Raw genomic sequence first — 17,964 nt, forward strand, 5'->3', positions numbered from 1 at the left:
CGAAGATCAAGGGAAGTATTAAATTTTGTTCTTTGCCGCGAGTGGCGACAGTGAGGTGAAAGCTTATGAGCGGATACATTCTAGAGGTTCGCACGCACGAGGGCGTTCATACGACGAGCAGTCGCCAAGGGCGCTGCAGTGCTAAGTTCGATAAAGTCAGTCATGAAAATGATCTGTTCATTCGCTGTCGATTAGGCGAATGGCAACGCAGCGCTGCGACATGGCTGTTCACCGCAGGTGCTTTCGCTGAGGCGGCTATTAAGGCCGCCGCTTTACCAACTGAAACGACACTCTAGCGATAAAAACGCAAGCAACGGCTGTCACTGCAAAATGGCTGTGCGGTATTCTAGGGTCCGTAGTGACACAGCACAGTGAAAACAAGGTCGATCCACATAGGTCGCGAAGCTTCGGGCGAAAAGCGGTTCAGAACCAATTGTCACCGATATCAGCAAGGGTGGTTATGGGAGCAGCGATTGAAGCGCGACTATGTTTGGGGGGAATAAACACTGGGAAAGAAAAAACGCGTGTTTAAATTAAAGCGAGACGCAGTTAGATTCATTCAACGAAAATAAAATTCATAATTCATTTTATATATGCATGGCGAGAAAAGATACAACTGTATTTTACTAGATCATTATCAATAAATCCCTTTTTTCAGGGCCCACCGTGAGAGCGCCCATCGATAGCGGCAGGCGTTGACGCCGCTATCACTTGCAATGTCATGCAACTCTTGGAGTGCGTGGAAAGGCGTGCTCGTAAAGTTCACCTGTTACAATACGCCCCCCTCACGTGTGTTGTGTTGCATGTCGACGTTTGTCTGAATTAGGTGACGCGGGTAGTTTTATTGTTTCTTAACCTGTGCAGTCAAAAGTAGTGAGTTGCGATCGTCAGATACTTGTTTACTTTATTTGTTTTCGTGCAACAGCGCTGGCCGACGGGCTTGGCGTCCGACGTAAGGACGAGCACTCTACGCAATCTACGCCCAAAGTGTTCTCGGCCTCCAAAGAAAGTATGTTCTGTGCAGCGATGCGATTTCGACACCCGTACGGCTGATCTTTTCCGGCATCGCTTTTCACGCTGAAAACTCGGAACGCCCATGAAGACGAATGGCAGGGCATTTGAATATACAGCTCTAATGGCAGGCCTCCGAAAACAAATTTCGCGCCTATGAGAACAAAATGACGTCACTTCTGTTTTTGACGGATATGACGTCAAATTATTTTTTCTTCCACCGGAAGTGTTCCCTCCTCACACAGATGGCGCTAAGCCCCATGAACCGCCGGTAAGCAACCATGTTTTGAACGTATGGGCTTCTATGGAAGCTTCGCTACCAGGTATATCTACCTTGGTGAAAGTGCGCCCGTTTATCTGCGTGCGCGAAGCCTCCGCGATGCATTGCGAAGAAGAGCGTGCTGCCGAGCGACAAAATTCATCGCTTGTGATCGATTGCCCAGTGAATGTGCCTCCGGACGCATGTACGCAGAATTTGAGTGTGTTGTTCCCTCCAATGTGCTTGCCGATTGCCTCTGCTGCTGAGCTAACAGCGATCGCAGATGGATAGAGTAACGAGAGCGCAACAATCGCATTTTTCCGAGTGATGGCTCTTGTGTGCAGTTAGAAAAATGAACTTCGAACGCATTAAGGTGTTGCAACTCTTTAGTGTGTCGTGCTTGTGATGAAGAAATGCCATCGCACTGGGTCTAAAAAAGCGAGCGATGCCCGACGCTGACCGTGCACGTTAGCGGCACGGCGGGTCCGATACATCACCGATGAGACAGCAGCCATCTCGAACGACAGCTGCGACACGTTGTCGTTGCAAAACACTACGCACTGCTCAGCATCCTCGTCCACCCCGGCGCATCGACGCCTTGCAAGCAGCTACAGTGTCGTGCCGATAATTATTTGCTGTGCGCTACGTCGCTACAATGCAGACAATGAACTGTGTTGTGGAGCCATCACAGCCTAAGAAGACAGATGCATAAGCCAGCGAAAGTCGCCGCTTTGTTTTTGACAGTGGTTCTCAGTACATCACCGAGGACAGTGCGTTGTGCGTGTTTTCTGTCGGCGGTCAAGATTGTTGATGTCTTTCAGTTCCGCACCACGTCGCTGTTGCCGGAAAATAAGTTGGGCGTGGCCCAACCGTGGTGGGTGCGCGCACAAGAGTTACATGCCTCGCGCGGGGCGTGACCTATGGTTTTGATTGTCACGCGAACTCGTGCCAAACTCGTACATCGATAACCCCCCCCCCCCCCCCCTCGAGTTGAACTCGCGAACATGGTGGCGGTGGCAGCAGCCTATGTCATCGCATCCAGTGGTAGCAAGCGTCAATAGGACCGTCTGGACCCGTTCACCTACATTCAGCGTCAATTTTTCCTTTCCAATACGTAAGTGTGCTGGCTGTGTGACGAGTTAGGCGAAGGCCCTCGTCTGCGGAGGCAGCGTGGCGGGCAAATTATGCTTTCCGAGCAAAGACTGGTGTGACTCGGTCGCGGATGAAAATCGTGCGATCGCTTTTACCAAGTAGGTGCTGACACGAGTAGTGAAGCTGGTGGACTATTGTTACAGAATCTTGCAGGGTTTCAGATCGTCGCCTGCCTTGACCAACGTGGCTGTCAGTCCGAGCGCCAATTTCAGTATAGTTATTTCTGCAGTCAGATCCGAAATATCCGGCGCAATGTGTTTCCGCGCTGTTTTTCTGTTCGAAGTATCCGCGCCTTAGCGCTGCTGCAGAGAATGCCGAAAGCTGACACCACCAAAACTTCGCGCGGGAGAGGATTTGTCTTCGGAGCACGCACGTGCGCCATTACCAGCACCGGCGCATTCTTCTGCAGTCATTGGTCTCTCGCAGTTTTAGATAGCCAAGTGATTTGGTAAGTGATTTTCAACGACCGCTGCAAGTTCTGCGTATGCATATGTGTTTTAAGTGAGCAGAGGCGGTGATATGAGTAATTGAAGGCCTAAGTGCAATAGCTGGCGGTCCATAACCATTTTGCGCGATCACCGTGTTTGCGCGAGCTTTCTCTTATTCGGGGCCAGTTGAGTGCTTAGAGTGAAGCGAGAGTACTTAGAAATGATGATTTTTGTTGATGAGGGACTTTGCCATGTCTTTGAGGTCTGTTAATTGGGTGGCTGTGAGCGTTCGATATGTTCCCCGAAGCGCAAGCCACTACCAGAGAAGTTAGGTGCAGCGCGGGGCGTGCTAAGTTTGGCGCCCTTAATCGTGGCCTTGAAATATGTCGAGTGGTTCAGTTTTACTTCGATGCGCGTGTGTACGTGTTTCGGCGTTTCTTTGTGCGCGGTATCTGCTAGCTGCCATGTACGAAATCAGAAAATAAAAACACTGTAGCAGCCCGACATGACATATTATAGAACAAGTGCATCATGTAAATTGTGACAAATAAAAAACCACAACAACAAGGCTTAGTGTACAGTAAAGGTGCACAGGTGTGTGCATCAGCATAACGACAAAAAAACTGGGGCAAGTTTTTAAAAACATTACCTACATTGTTTTCTGTTGCGTTAATGTAATTGTTCACTATCACATTATTATTGCAAAAATGTACTCTATAGTATTGCATGTGTAAAACACATTTGAAATACATCATTTACTTTCACGGTCCCATCGACAGAAACATAGAGGGGATTTATTAAAAATTTCCTTTGCTTCTGCGACCTTATTTTAGGTCCTTCTCAAGTTTGCCAATGTATTTAAAAAATGTATCGTGGATGCCTTCCAGTGTTTACAGACAGCTTGAGCACATTGTGCCAGATTGTAGAAGCCAAAGAGGTCGCAGTGTCAGTAGTGGTGTCCAGTAAATGCAAGCGTCTTGTGCGATACATTCTGCTTAGTGCCAACAGGATTAGGTCATCATTTTAGCAAAATTAATGTTTTCCAGGGATATGTCATTTAATGCTTGAGCAAAGAACCACACTTTTTAATAGAGTTGCTTATTCTCTAAGTCCACCGCTTGGTCTTACGAAGTGCATGTAGCTTGTAGAGGCGCATTTGCATGCACATAAAGTAGCATTAAGGCAAATGTGAAAGGAAAACTGATAACGTGAAATGGCTAGGTAGTAAACATTTTCACATGAGCAAATCGCTTGACGCAATCCCTAGGAAACCAAGTAAAAGTATAAGAATGTGCTTAAATGATAAACAGTACCTATGTTTCAGGAGCATGGCCTTTTACCGCCATGTACATTGCAGTATTTGTCATTATAAACTTTTTGCCTTATTAATGTCCAACTGCTCTAAATTCGAAAATTTTAATTGATCGCACTCGGAATGTTTTGGGAGGGTCTTGATTCAAAATTAAACTTAAAATTGTAGCTGTCCTTTGTGTGATAACAAAAAAATCATATTGGAACCAGATCACTGTTTATGCAATATGCTAAGTGTGCGTATTAGAAGAGTCACAAATATTTTCATTGCAGGTATGTATAAACTGTGTATGTACACACCTTGAAGTCATAGACTGTGCAGTTTTATTCAGATATGTAATTGTGGGGATATAGGTATTTGTGCAAACAATTGTCTTGAATTTCTTAGCAGTGTGCTACTCCATTAGTCAGCCATCTTTTTTGATTTTGGATTAGCAGTATATTAGGGCGTATTCAAATAAAGACAAAGTATTGTGCAAAGAAAACCGTTAAACTATACCCTGAAGAGTCTTAAACACATTTGGATTACTTTACAACATGTAGTAAGGCAAGAATTGGAACTGAGGTGCTTGATTTTTGTTCATGGCAACCTTATGGCGTCAACTATTACAGACAAGGAAATAAAATCGGGAGCGAAGTGAACGGGACCAAAGGACAACTCGCTGCTGATGGGAGCTGTATTCACATCTGCATGATGCATGTAATCATTCATTAATTGAGTTACAGCAGCCCGTCTTTCTCCTGTTCACTTTGTTGCGCATTTCTGTGTGTGTGCTAAGTCTAGCTCTGGAAGTCTTAGGCCGTGCCACTCGTGGCCTTCGCGCTAGATAACACATCCATCGTACTGAAGGTTTCATGTAATATGTGAACCTAAGTTTTTTTTTAATTCATGTACCCCGCAAAAACTGCACTTGAAACGATGTGCCATATATGCCACCATTGTCATGAGTAGCACTGGCTGACAGTCCCAGGGCCAGATATTGATTTACCTTGCTCAACTATTAGGCAAAACTGTGTTACATGCAAATGTGGTAATTAGCATACATGCCAGTCTCACTCAATAAAATTCTTGATGTCCATCTTACAACTCTTATTATTTTATTTTAACTCACGATGGCATGCTATCTTTCCTGTTGTGTGACTGACCACTTCAAGGATTTCAGCAGACTAATTACACAGGTGTGCACTTTTGTAAGTCTGAGTACTGATATTTTTTCTAGCTTATGTTTGGTGTAATTGCACAGATGAAAAACAGAATAAAAGATGAGGTGACACGCACTGTCTCCAAACTTTACTTACAAAGAAAAATCCTTTTTAATAGTTTACCAGTAAGTGCCTAACAAGCCACAGCATTGTAGTGTAGAAGAAACCAAAACATCATACGAAAACCTGTACTAAATCAGGGACTCTATTAAAGTTTTATGAGAAAAACCATTTTAACAGTGAAATATTGTGTATCGGAGGCTTAAACTTTTTCTTGGGTTACACTAGCTGTCTCGTTTCTTGATCTCAACTGATGTGTCCTGCAAAAGCAATTCGCATTCGCATTAGATGCAATTTGCAGCAAAATGTGAACAAGGGGCGTTGTTTAATGAGATCTTATACTCTAAGGGCCTACTAATGAAGTAGCGATGAGTCTGCGCAATATACTGCACCCTTAGGAAAATGAAATGTCGTACACTGCACCACATAAAAAGGTAGCGAACTTTAATCAGTGGGCAGTTGTACACAATGCTTGTGCAGGACTGGGCAAATGAATGTTCGTTCCTGACCGAAAAAAACTACATCCAGACTGTATTGCGAAGCCACTTCCTTTTTCAGACAGTTTAATAGTCTATAAACGGATAGGATTTCCACGAACACATTTTCTCTGCCACACTTCCCTTTGTCTTTTTTTCTTCTCCTTCCTTGACAGCTGCGAGACACTTCAGGCCACTGAAGAGAAAGTGGTAACCTAGTAGCTGGCGACACAAAGTTATTTTCATTTATTAAGAGCTAACTTGCCTTGGCCATTAATGAACGGACGCAGCAAAAGAGAAGGGATTATAGACAAGGTTAGCGTGACATCAAAAGAAGTTTATGAGCTATTTTTGGGTGATTTCTGTTTGATAAGGTGAAATCATGGCACCTTTTATTGAGCCAGTTCCCAGGTTGGAAAACTGCAAAGCTGAGTGGGTACTCTGACCATCTCATTGCTCCCGCTAGCTGAAGTGCCTCTATGGCATCAAAGTAGAAGCGAGAGACATTGCAAAGGAAAGGTTGGTGTACAAAGGGGAAAGAAAGGTTGGTGTAATTACCACTTGGTGGTAATTATGTAGGTTCATGATCTGTCACATTGAGTAAGAAAATGTCTTCCTAATACGGTGTGAACATGAAGCTAATGTTCAAGAACGAACTGCCACCATCTTCCTAGTCTTACGCAAGCACGTGCACAGACAATGGATGTCTATTGGCATCATGGACTACCACTCGAGAGATCGACCCTGCTAACGCTATTATGTAGGAAGTGACATCACATGGCTCGAGTTCACGCCTTTGCTACAGCTCGCTGGCTAGGCAATTGAAATGTTGATTCTAAGGTTGTAAATAATACGTTTCATTCCCAAGGCAGCAATTTAGTTCCCCACTCTTACAGCATAGTTTACTACTGAGTGCCATAGTATTGAACTGAGCCTGGGGCTAGTTCTCACGTGTGCTCCAAATTCAAGCCGCCACTAGATGCTTCATTCTTCTTCTTTGTGGGGTTTTACGTGCCAAAACCAGTTCTGATTTTGAGGCACGCCGTAGTGGAGGGCTCCGGATTAATTTTGACCACCTGGGGTTCTTTAACATACACTACAACGCAAGCACACGGGCGTTTTTGCATTTCGCCTCCATCGAAATGCGGCTGCCACGAGATACTTCATTGATAATGTCACATAAAACAAAATAATGTGGTCATCGAAAGAGTCAAGCAAGTGATGCACAAACGGCTTGTAGCGTGCTCACTTGGTATGACATCCGTCAAAATATCCTGCGCAGAGATGCTTGTGACTTCTATGCGTGCACACGGTGGTAGTGCGGATTGAGGAGACAAAATTAGGGGTTACATATATTATAATGAACCATTAAGAAATCATCGTTCAGCGATAATTGTGGCGAAAGTTGCAAGCTGCACTCCCCGCGATGAATGCTGTGAACAGTATTGTTATAGCGGCAAAAATGCCTATAGCTACTTTTGCGAAATAACATGCGAACCTAATAACCAATATAAAAGCATGAGGTGGCTCCGCTAAAAACCATTTATGCCCTACACACCAGGCTGGGATGTAAGATCTAGGTTGTTTTGCAACCATGATGCCCACATGCAACACTTAAAACCGGCAAACACTGGGAATTGGTTAACACTTGGTTAAACCGCTGGAGAGGTCAAACACTTCGCAGCTGGTATCCACGAGATGTTTTCTACGCCACGGAAAGATTCCACCAGATGGCCGTCACAGTATATCCTCGAGTGCAATACGGACACAGGGTGCCAGCAAGCACGTACTCAACACTTTTCCATGTGCATGTGATGTAGTCGACCAAATTTGGTTTTCTCGTGGGCACAGTCCCAATGACTAACAATTTACTGCCTGAATATTCATTGCAGGGAGCACTGCTGCCAGCTAAAGGGAGTTTCTTGTTTACACCTTGCCGCAAATTTACACTTGACCAATTTTTCTTGGCACATTTGTTGTGTTGAAATAACACACAGTAACCTCAGAAGAACCTCATTCCTTCTAGATTTAAAGCATGGCGCCAGGTGTTAGCCATCCTTTTAAGAGTTTTACCAAAGGTGAGATGTTCTTTCTTGGAAGCTGTTTCTTATATCAGCTTGATACAGTCCCTGGCTTTGTAAGGGTGCATGTGCTGCGGCTTTTTGAGTCTGTTGTTTAACAGGTAATTTTCCTTTTGAGTGTGTTAGATAAAGTCAGTCGCAGGAAAGTCGCGACTATATTTGATTTCAACAACCCTTTATGTGACATGACACAATTCCTTCAACGGTTGCAACCAAGCTTATTTTTGAAACGCATGCCTTTCTTTCAGCATGAAAAAAAGTTTGACGAAAGAAGGCAAACAGTGCTCCTTAGGCATTTGTACAATATTTCAACTGAGGTGAAAAGTATTATAATGTTCTACGCTGTAATACATTTTCCACCTACTGTACAAAATTTCTTTATGGGAGTAAACAAATTCACTTGTTTGCCCTAGCCTATAACAGAAGCAAAGAATGACAAACTTAGCTTTTAATGGGACCCTCAGAGGGGCCCAGTAGAAGGAAGTTGGAGTGCGCATCTCCTTTTCTAGCGCAGCCATCGCTGCACATGGCTGTTGGCGCAGCTGAGCACATTTGCGGCCTGCGCACCCTGCTCTAGAGGTAATCTGCTGCGTGTGAGAAGAATGGACCTGCTGACATGGTGTGGCATTATGTGCATTATATTCCCTCGTGTTTAGTACGGGAGATTGTAGAGTGTAAAGTTTCAGAGATGCATTCAAGAGAGAGGCAGACGAGGCATTTGCTCCGCTGCCTGAATTGTCATGATGTCCCACTGTGTGTGACAGTATCAGCGGTGAGGTCAGAGTGGATGCGAAAGCATGGCTGGGTTAACTTCATATTGCCGATTTGAAGGTATCCTGTACTGGGCATGAAACCATATCTTTGATTGCCGACTATCAATTTGCATTTTTTTCTCATTCAAATTTGGTGTTCGGATTGGGGCCCCTTCCGTGTGGAAACAATTCGTTGGCGACTACTCCTTTGACTAAAATGTCGAATTTCAGTACAACAAAGCAAATTGCTGATTTTACTGACTTCGTTATGTCGAGGTTTAACTTTACGTACTTCCGCAAAAAGCTGTCTGCTGACACTAGGCCGCGCCAGCCCATGTAGGAAGAAACTTAATTTTAGTTGGCCACAATGCGTATCGCTGCAGTAGCCATCGTGTCTCTACCCATATACAATTTGTCGGCTACCCAAAAACCTCAAATAAAAGCTGTGTTTTTGTTATCAACGTTTGTTACTCGAGTAAGCATTTGTTTGCTAGGATCTCCATACTAATGAGTTAGCTGGTACGCTTGAAAAGGTTCAAAATATGGCAGTTTGATTTGTAATATGAAATCATACTAAAACGCTTTGAGAGTGAGGGTAAGCTCATGGAATGGTAATTTGGAAGCGCATAAAAAACAAGGACACGAGAAGAAACGAAGACGAAGACAAGCGCTGACTTTCAACAACCAATGCGCTTCCAAATGCGCTTCCAAATTACCAATCCATGATGACAGACCAACAAGCCCACGTCGCCACTCTCGTCGAGGGTAAGCTGCCATGGCAGCCTTTAAAAGACTAGAAAGTGGCTTTAATTAAAAATATTTCACAGTATACACTATTCTAAATATATAGAGATAGAGAGATTTGCATTAGGCTGTCATTGTATCTCACAAGAAAGACATCACAGTAAGAAAATTAAGAAATTTCCTCTTATAGGCGACGCCTTGCACTGTTTTTTCCTTGGACCATAATAGATTAGAATGTTCTTCCGTCTGCAAATGTTCGCATAGTGTGCAATGGTAATTCCCTCCCTGCTTTGGCTGCTTGATTTGAGTGTAAGTTACGTTCCATGGCCGACGCATTCCTGCATGCGAAAGGCCACAAAAGCTCTTCTTCAGTTCTTGAAGGAGACTGTACTATATGAGCGCTTGTGACAGTGGACCTTCCTCTGCGACTGACTGTGTGAATAACTGACTCTTTATGTGTTTTTTTCGTATTCTCGCTCCTTATCTATTCTTCCCCTCTCCCTCTCCCCAAGCGTAGGGTAGCCAACCGGGCACGTCCTTGGTTAACCTCCCTACCTTTCCCTTCTCGTTTCTCTCTCTCTCACTCTCTCTACGTTGCAAGGAATGTGCGCGTATACTCACAACTGCAATGCCAGTACATGCGAAGAAGGTACTAAATAATTATACACAAAGGAAATATTCTGGAGGGAGCAAAATTGGCACGTGCAATAAAAAGATGTGTAAATGTTCCGTCGGTGTTGCTGTCAAACAAGCAATTGTGATATCGGGGGACTGAGTGAAATAACTAAAAGTGCCTGTTTGCCAAAGATGCCTTTGGCATTTCGATTGAGACGTAGCTACTAAAATAAATTTAGTTTTCGTTGTTTCGCCTTGTTTTTCGGTTAAGATGTACTTTGTCCTTCGTTTACTTTTGTTTGGGTTTTCATAGCCATATGATGTGCACATGTGACCAATACCGCCATCCGGAAGTTAGCGGTTCGTATTTCTCATCCCCTGCCCATTGGTAAATTTGTGTAGGCTACTCTGGGCGGGTCGGGAAAGATCCTATTAAGTTTCTGGTTGCTGGTGAGAATTGGGTAGTATTTACTGACGATGTTGTTCACGTTGGGGAGTGCGTTTGAGAATTTAGTAGTAAGAAGAGGCGTTGTTGTCCTTGTGATCTTAGGGCGGGGTTTGAGGACCTCGGCTCGATCAAGCTTGGTTGCATCAGTGTAGGCTTTCTGAAGGGCAATGTTGGGGTAGTTCATGCTTGATAGGGTTTCCTTAAGGTGATCGAGTCTGTCTACGCAGTCTTGGTTTTCAACGCAAATGCGACGAAGTCGTGTGGCTTGGCCTTTAAAGATACCTTGTTTGCAATGTCTGGGATGGTGGCTTGTTATTCTAGGTACTGTTGTTTATCAAAAGGTTTCCTATACAGCGTTGTCTTTGGTGTCCCATTATCAATATATATTGTTGTGTCCAGACAGTTTGTGCGCTCATTTGAAGATTCCGATGTGAATTTTATTGTTGTGTGAAAAGAATTTAGGAAAGTTACAAATTTATCTAAACTGTCCTGACCATATCCCCATTTTATGAATATGTCGTCTATGTATCGTAGGTATGTGTGGGGCTTGTGGGTGCACCGAGATAGGAAATCCATTTCTAGAGTACCCATAAATATGTTCGCGTAGGTTGGTGCAAAAGGTGTGCCCATACTTGTCCCATGTATTTGTAGGTAGTAATTTTTCTCAAATTCTAAGTAATTATATATCAGAACTAATTCAGAAGAGACAAGTACACTTCAATAGAGTGTTGTTCATTGTGTTTGTACAGCGTTTCTTTTATCGAATTTAAACCATCAGGGATTGGAATGTTGGTGTACAGGGCCGTGACGTCTAGTGTTGTGAGAATGATGTTTTGCGGTAGTGTGCCTTTAGTATGAATGTCCTCAATAATTCTGAGTAGGTGGGGGGTATGTTGTACAAATGACGCAAGTGTTTTGGGAAAGTCACCAAGGAAGTGGTTAAGAAATGTGGAGAGGCTTTCGGTCGGGGTGTTGTTGTTTGATACTATCGGACACCCTGGTATATTAGCGGTGTAAAGTTCAGTGGGTGGAATTTTATGAATTTTCGGAAGGAGGTAGAAGCGTCCTGCAGTTTTGTTGTTTGGTTTAAGAAATTTGAATTCTGACGGTGTTATCAATTCATCACCCGAAAGTGATTTTTCCTGTTGGTAATTTTCAGTGTAAATGGTAATGTCGGATCGTTGTCCAGCTTACGGTAATGTTCAGGGTTGTTTAGCTGTCTGTAATCATCGTGCTTGTACTTATCAATCAGGAAAATAACTATACTTCCACCCTCATCTGCTTCCTTAATGACAATGTCGTTCCGGCAACTTAGACTTGAAATGATACGACTCTCTGATAAATTTGTTTTTAGGTCGCTTAACTGTCTTGGATTGGCTTATAATTTCTTTAGTGATAGTTTTAAGGTATAGGTCGAGTTCTACGGCTTGTTTTTGTAGGTATAGGTCGAGTTCTACTCTATATTTAGTGGCATATTTTGTAACGGTGTATAATAGATCAGTTATCTCCACTTTGCAGTATTATCAGGTGCATTTAAGAAAAGTGTGATATCGTTTTTTATTGTTGAGTTGAACTTTCTGAAATTTTGCAGCTTCCAAAATTAAAAAAAATGAAGCATGAGTGTTTCTATAGTTACTACATTTCAACATCTTTAAAGTGCAACAAAGGTTATCAAATATGGCCCCACTTCAAAAAAGAAAAAGAAAAACAATTCATTCAATACGATGAATATAAATGCAAGCCCCCGAGCAATAGCTTCTTCTACAAGACCGCAGTGTAATAGCAATCCAAATTCAACTACGTAAGGACATCCTTAAGATTCTGCGAAGCGTTGCTGTGGAACAGTTCCTTTAGCTGCGGGAATGAAGACATTTCCTCCGGTGCGTCGACTGCTTTCATTTTTTCTACGTCATCAATGGGCTCCTGCAACGAAAAAATTGAAAAATCAGCCCTCTAGTTGTAGTATGCCATATAAAATAAACACTCTTGGAAATTAAAACTTGGCATTACTTGCTTAGGCCTAATACCTTAAATAAATATTATTTCTTGGTGTATACTACATAAGTTTTTTTTTCTCCTGGTGCAAAATTAAAAGAGCACGCCAATGGACCAACGTGGTGTTCTAATAAGCAGTTTATTTACTATCTTACTTAGAATAACGAGCCATGAACAATGCCTTTTTATCTGCTGTTCGTCTTGAGAGATTTATCGGCTATTGTAAGGCGGCCCACTTTTTATGGAGCTAGCGGACAGAACTCATTCATGCGGCCTGAAACGAAGCAGACAGCAGCGAACTCATTGCAAATTGCAAAAAAAAAAAACGAAGCTGTAAATAGTGCATGTTGCCCCTCTATACATCTATAAACAGGGTGCTCCAACTATGATGCACCGAGATTTAAAAATATGCAAATGCCGCGCTGCTGGACAGAACCAAGTTAATGTTGCTTGCCGTCGCGTGGAGAGACATTATTTTGCATTGCGCCTAATCAGATAATTATCCTAAATAACTATTCAACTTTTCAAATATTGTAATTAGATGAAAAGTGTCAATGAGAAAATTGTAGTGCAACATGAAAAACTCCTGATAGAGCTTTCTGTTGCTCTATACGTGCTTGATAAATGTGTTTTTCCGAGCGTGAAAGAAGCTCGCGAATTCACACAAAATGCCTCGAGCGGCTATTCCCGCGGCATTTCTAGTGTTAAAACATTGCGCGAGCAATGCTTTAACAATAGGACGCAAGTTCACAGACTAAAATTAAGGATTGAGTATGGTAGCCTTTAGATATGCGTTACCGTGAATACAGCTGCTATCCGCTTCTCCGTAAGAATAAATTCTTGGGGATAGGATATGACAAAACGGAGAGCGGCATATCAGAAGCCTACATAAAATCAGACGAAAAGCTGAAAATTACGTAGGCATGACATCTCTGTTTCTTCTGTAAATCATAAATGGTCTTCCTAAATGATTCGCTCGGTTCACACAATTTTGAATAGATATAGCTGCATGTGTCAGTTTTGCGTGCTCTGCGTACTGGTGTGTGCTGTGGTGATTACGTTCGGTGCGTGAACAGAACTTACATAAAAAAGACGCTTGTATCTCGAAGTAAAGATGAGTCGGTAAGTGTCGTGCGTCTAGTATTATTCGTGTAGTCACCATATTTAAGCGCTATTCATTGGTTTCCTTATGTGGGACCAACTAACTCAGGTAAAGATACTGCTTAATTTTTTACGTGGCTTTCACTTTTTGGAGCAGGGTTATTATGAATTCTCGTTATTCTTAGTTAAAAGCATAATAAACGGCATCACTAAACACTGGCTCCATTACATCGATGTGCGGTCACGTGTGAGAAGGTATTTGTGTGTGCATGCTCATGTGTTGTGTACGTGCGTATGTGTGTATGTGTTGGCTCTGTTTTACCGACAAAAGCGTTTTGAAAATTTGCTAGACCGAGCTGATGGTATTTCCCGGAATTTCTTAAGAGAAATGCCAACGACTTAATTCCTTAGGTGTATTTTACAAGACCAGGTATCTCAATATTAATAGTTAGTATTGCTTCAAGATAACTCCAGATATTATTCTTGCAGTCAGTTTTTGCATTGTTACATAATAAACCCGAGGTTCCTAAACTTTCTAGCAAGTAAAGTTGCCTTGCTGGAGCTACCATTGAGCAAGTTTCCGTGCGAGTACTTGGAACATCATTCGAAAAGGGATAAAAGTGAAAGTGCGGTGTACCTCAGACTGCTTTGTAAGAAGACCCAGTCTCGTCCATAGCCGAATGAAGACAGGGCTGCAAAGACGCAGGTTCCCTTCCGGCTCTCGCTTGTCACCTGGAATAGGTGTAAAAAGGAAGCACAGATAGATAGACATTTATTAAGATACAATAGCTAGTGCAGCTGGTGCTACCCAGTAGGCCCGAATAAACCTTCAAGCCTAGTACTTAGCATGGGGAAGGAAGATGAGAGTAACCAAGAAAAGAGACAAATTTGCTTATTAGGAGGACTAAAATGGTGGCTTGACTAAGCACGAAAGGCAGGCTTATCTTACTGAACGTGTAAGGGCGTACATACTACAACCAATGGTTCTGACTACGCCGGTACAGTGTGGAATGAAGAGAAAAGAAAATAGCGAACCCTGTTTTAACTATCAATACGCACTCGGTGCAGTCCTAAACAATTTAAATATTGTCGTGCACATCTGTGCGATACCGCCTCCTCTTGCTTCTACAGTCACGTGTAGCGAACTACATCCTCTATTGTGGGCAATACTATAACCCATCTGAATGTAACAGAGCACATATTAGGACTGTGTGCTACCCAGGACATTTCATGCTGTCAGGATGCCTCTGATGATTAGTTGAAAGCCACTGCACTCATCTAAAAAAGTTATCTTGCTAGATTCATCCACGACAAACATTTCGTAGTGTTGAGGGAAACGTGTACTATGCCACCGATGTGGATAACGAAGATTTCGCTGATTGTTCGCGCGTAGTCTTGAATTTCTGTGTGCATAACGTCAGGCGTAGACGTGGTAAATGTCTTTCAAATGATAAAAATACTTTTCAATAAGCAATAAAAAATTTAAGACAACGCTAGGTAAGAACCAAAATGCATCTGGGTTGCCCAAGAGCTTTCTTTTGACTCCAGTGGGAACACTAACAAAGGCACAGGCAGGAAACAAGCAATTAAGAACAGTGGGGCCAATATTGCAGCACTCTTCAGCGAAGCACAGTAAACAAATTGGTTTACTGTGGGCGAACTTGCGCATGGAAACTAAAGGCTGAACACTTTTACAAAATTTTGGAGAAGAGTTAACTGGACCTTTTTCAACGGACCACCACGTCTCTTCACCGAACACACTTGACTCGCGCCCCGATGACCAAGAGCCACGCCGTTGCTGGAGCTTTTCTAATGGCGATGCGGTGAGGCTTTTGGAAGGGTACTTCACTAGATAGCTTGTAAGTTTCATGTGGTGAGCTCTCGGTGGCATTTATATTGCACTGAAGAAGATCGAGCAGTATGTACTTCTTCGGGAAAGGCGACGACGACGAGTTGGTCGACGCCCAGTGCCTCTTTTGCCTGAGCTGTGTAACTTCTCGCTGTGGTGCTCTTCTCTCTGGGGGCTTCATTAATTAAAGCAGAACGCCCCTCTAGATTTGGTGGAGGTACTGGGTCCTTTACGGACCTCGAACTCCGCAGCCCGACGCTCCCTCCCGTTTCTGCCATGCCCGAGAACGCCGCGCAGCCCGATCCTCCGCAGGCAGCCCCTGTCATCTGTTCTGGTGCTCTACACCAACGAGATCCTCGTGTCTTCAGCGGCACGGACGACCATGACTTATGACGTCGAGGATTGGCTCTCGCTATACGACCGTGTAAGTGCGCAAAACAAATGGGACGACACAGCTAAACTGACTAACGTCATTGAGTGCTGTACCGCTCTGGCCGCAAACATTCGCACGCGGATGCCCTGTCCCACTCCCCTGTGTCAGGCCAGCCCAATTATCCGAAGGTACCAATATGCGAGTCTTCCCTTACCACCATGGACATTCTTTCGGAGCAGCACAAGGATCAATGGATTGTTTCTATGATGGCTTTTCTGGCACGCCCATCAGTGCCTTCTCCTGATCGTGTATTGCGCCGCCAAGCACACCACTTCGCTGTTCGTGACGGACTCCTATACCGCCGTAACTACTGCTAGGACGGCCGCAAATGGTTACTCGTGGTCCCTCTGTATCTACGTTCGGACATGTGTGCAGCGTTTCACGATCACCCGCAATTTTCGCATGCAGGAGTACTAAAAACACACTCGCGCCTGCAACTCCAATATTACTGGCTTGGGATGTACCAATTCGTCCGCCTATATATGCGCTCCTAGTTCGTTTGCCAACACCGCCAGAATAACCCTCGTCCCTCAGTTGCTCCTTCGTCATCATTGCATTGCCCAGGACGCGCCTATGAACGCGTCAGAGTTGATCTTTACGGGCCCCTTCCGAGTACTTCAGCCGGGAACCGCTGGGTGACTATGGCAATAGACCAGCTTAAGCGCTACGCGGAAAATTTGCCTCTGCCCAACGCATCTGTACGTGATCTTGCCTGGTTCCTTCTGCGTAGCGTCATAACTCACCATGGAGACCCGGATAGTTGGTGAGTGACAGAGGCCGTGCCTTTCTTACTGGCGTTATAGAAGCCCTACTCAAGGAATGCCACGTAATTTACCTTACCACTACTGCATACTACCCGCAGACTAATGGGATGTCTATAAGCGCTTTAACCGATCTCTTGGCTACATGTTAGCCATGTGCGCCTTATCTCACCATGCAGATGAATTCGGACCGCGTTCTACCCTTCTCGACGCATGCTTATAACACCGCCACACAGACCGCTACGGCATTTTCCCCGTTTTATCTTCTTTACGGACGTGAGCTTTTCTGCACAATGGGTACCATTCTTATGTATCGCGCTGACACGACCAAGTATAATACCCTGTCCGAAGCTGCTCCACATGCGGAACAGTGCCGACAGCTCGCCCACAAATTTACTTGGGAAGATCATCAGCGAGAAAAGCACCATCGGGATATTCTCGCCTCTCCTGCACCTTATGCCCCTGACTCACTAGTCTGACTTTGGGCTCCCGCCGCCAGCCTAAGGACGTTCACCCAAACTCGTTTCCAAATACCAGGGTAAATACCGTGTGGCCCGTCAAACGTCCCCTGTGAACGATATGATAGGACTCCTGAGCCACCTTCGGATAAGCGCCGCCGAGAGCGTGAAATCCTGCACGTTCAGCGTCTAAACCATTACTTTGACACCCTGTGCAATCCTGCCCGTAGGTCACTGCGACCGTTCCTCTTCTCCGGGGAGATTATTGCACTGAGAAGAACGAGCAGTATGTACCGCTTCGAGAGAGACGACGACGACAAGTTGGTCGAAGCCGTGTGCCTGTTTTGCTTGAGCTGTGTAACCTCTGGCTGCGATGCTCTAGTCTCTGAGGGTTTCATTAATTAAAGCAGAACGCCTCTCTACAATATTATTAGCAACTACTAGAGACAATGTGTTAAGTTATAACAATTACAAATATTTTTTTCCGTTGTTTCTTCTTCTTTCTGGGGTTTTAGGTGCCGAAACCAGTTGTGATTATGAGGCACGCCGTAGTGGAGGGCTCTGGAATAATTTTCACCGCCTGGGGTTCTTTAACGTGTACTACAACGCAAGCACACGGGCGTTTTTGCATGTCGCGTACATCGAAATGCGGCCGCTGCGGCCGGGATTTGATCCCGCGATCTAGTGCTCAGCAGCGCAAGGGTTTTGTTGGCGGGACATGTTCGATTTGACTTTCCGCTACAAAGACCTTCATATACGTTGCTGGCAAAATATTTCCGCCAGTGGTTAAAACAAGCACAATCACCCACGGTAGCAAGAATCCTGCG

The sequence above is a fragment of the Dermacentor silvarum genome, chromosome 10, assembly GCF_013339745.2.
Source record: "Dermacentor silvarum isolate Dsil-2018 chromosome 10, BIME_Dsil_1.4, whole genome shotgun sequence".
NCBI lineage: Eukaryota > Metazoa > Arthropoda > Arachnida > Ixodida > Ixodidae > Dermacentor > Dermacentor silvarum.